Here is a 2,712-nt window from a genome sequence, read left to right on the forward strand (position 1 = left end):
TGTCTTTTTTCCATTGGATGTTTTTTCCTGCTTTGTCGAAGATTATTTGACCATAGAGTTGAGGGTCCATATCTGGGTTCTCTTTTCTGTTCCATTGGTCTATATGTCTGTTTTTGTGCCAGTACCATGCTGTCTTGGTGATCACAGCTTTGTAATATAGCTTGAAATTGGGCAACGTGATGCCCCCAGCTTTGTTTTTCTTTTTCAACATTTCCTTGGCGATTCGGGGTCTTTCCTGATTCCATACAAATTTTAGGATTGTTTGTTCCAGCACTTTGAAAAATGTCATTGGTATTTTGATCAGGATGGCATTGAAGGTATAGATTGCTCTGGGTAGCAATTTTAACAATGTTTATTCTTCCGATCCATGAGCATGGAATATTTTTCCATCTTTTTGTGTCTTCTTCAATTTCTTTCATGAGTGTTTTGTAGTTCCTAGAGTATAGATCCTTTACCTCTTTGGTTAGGTTATTCCGAGGTATCTTATGGTTTTGGGTGCTATTGTAAATGGAATCATTTCTCTAATTTCTCTTTCTACAGTTGCGTTGTTAGTGTATAAGAAAGCAACTGATTTCTGTGCATTGATTTTGTATCCTGCCACATTACTGAATTGCTGGATGAGTTCTAGTAATTTGGGGGTGGAGTCTTTTGGGTTTTCCACATAAAGTATCATGTCGTCTGCAAAAAGAGAGAGTTTGACTTCTTCTTTGCCAATTTGAATACCTTTTATTTCTTTTTGTTGTCTGATTGCTGTTGCTAGGACTTCTAGTACTATGTTGAACAATAGTGGCGAGAGTGGGCATCCTTGACGTGTTCCTGATCTTAAGGGAAAGGCTCTCAGCTTTTCCCCATTGAGGATGATATTCGCTGTGGGTTTTTCATAGATGGATTTTATGAACTTGAGGAATGTTCCCTCTATCCCTATACTCTGGAGAGTTTTAATCAGGAAAGGATGCTGTATTTTGTCAAATGCTTTCTCTGCATCGATTGAGAGGACCGTATGTTTCTTCTCCCTCCTCTTATTAATGTGTTCTATCACATTGATTGATTTGTGAATGTTGAACCACCCTTGCATCCCGGGGATAAATCCCACTTGGTCATGGTGGATGATCCTTTTAATGTATTGTTGGATCCTATTAGCTAGGATTTTGTTGAGAATTTTGGAATCTATATTCATCAGGGATATCGGTCTGAAATTCTCCTTTTTGATGGGGTCTTTGCCTGGTTTGGGGATTAAAGTAATGCTGGCCTCATAGAATGAGTTTGGAAGTTTTCCTTCTGTTTCTATTTTTTGAAACAGCTTCAGTAGAATAGGTATTATTTCTTCTTTGAATGTTTGGTAGAATTCCCCAGGGAATCCATCAGGCCCTGGACTCTTGTTTTTTGGGAGGTTTTTGATCACTGCTTCAATCTCGTTACTGGTTATTGGCCTATTCAGGTTGTCAATTTCTTCCTGTTTTAGTCTTGGCAGCTTATAGATTTCCAGGAAGGCCTCCATTTCATCCAGATTGCTCAGTTTATTGGCATATAGTTGTTGATAATAATTTCTAATAATTGTTTCTATTTCCTTGGTGTTAGTTGTGATCTCTCCCCTTTCATTCATAATTTTATTAATTTGGGTCCTTTCTCTTTTCTTTTGGATAAGTCTGGCCAGTGGTTTATCGATCTTATTAATTCTTTCAAAGAACCAACTTCTAGTTTCGTTGATCTGATCTACTGTGTTTCTGGTTTCTAATTCATTGACTTCTGCTCTAATTTTGATTATTTCTCTTCAAATGCGTGGCTTAGGCATCGTTTGTTCCTTTTTCTCTAGTTCTTTAAGGTGTAGAGTTAGTTGGTGAATTTGGGATTTTTCTGTTTTTTTGAGTGAGGCTTGGATGGCTATGTATCTCCCCCTTAGGACCGCCTTTGCAGTATCCCATAGGTTTTGGACCTATGTGTTTTCATTCTCATTGATTTCCATTAATTGTTTAAGTTCTTCTTTGATTTCCTGGTTGACCCAAACATTCTTGAGCAGAGTGGTCTTTAGCTTCCAAGTGTTTGAATTTCTGCCAAGTTTTTTCTTGTGATTGAGTTCCAGTTTTAGAGCATTGTGGTCTGAGAATATGCAGGGAATAATCTCAATCTTTTGGTATCGGTTGAGACCTGATTTGTGACCCAGTATATGGTCTATTCTGGAGAAAGTTCCATGTGCACTCGAGAAGAATGAGTATTCTGTTGTTTTAGGGTGGAATGTTCTGTAAATATCTATGAGGTCCATCTGGTCCAATGTATCATTCAAAGCTCTTGTTTCCTTGTTGATTTTCTGCTTAGATGATCTGTCCATTGCTGAGAGTGGAGTATTGAGGTCTCCTACAATTAATGTATTATTATCTATATGAGTCTTTATTTTGGTTAACAGTTGGCTTATGTAGATGGCTGCTCCCATGTTGGGGGCATAGATATTTATAGTTGTTAGATCTTCTTGTTGGATAGACCCTTTAAGAATGATATAGTGTGTCTTCTGTGTCTCTTATTACAGACTTTAGTTTAAAATCTAATTTGTCTGGTATAAGAATTGCTACCCCAGCTTTCTTTTGAGGTCCGCTGGCATGGAAGATGGATCTCCATCCTTTCGCTTTGAGTCTGGATGTATCTTTAGGTTCAAAATGAGTCTCTTGTAGACAGCATATGGATGGGTCCTGTCTTTTTATCCAATCTGCAACCCTGTGC

This window comes from Halichoerus grypus, chromosome 11 (assembly GCF_964656455.1).
Source record: "Halichoerus grypus chromosome 11, mHalGry1.hap1.1, whole genome shotgun sequence".
NCBI classification, from domain to species: domain Eukaryota; kingdom Metazoa; phylum Chordata; class Mammalia; order Carnivora; family Phocidae; genus Halichoerus; species Halichoerus grypus.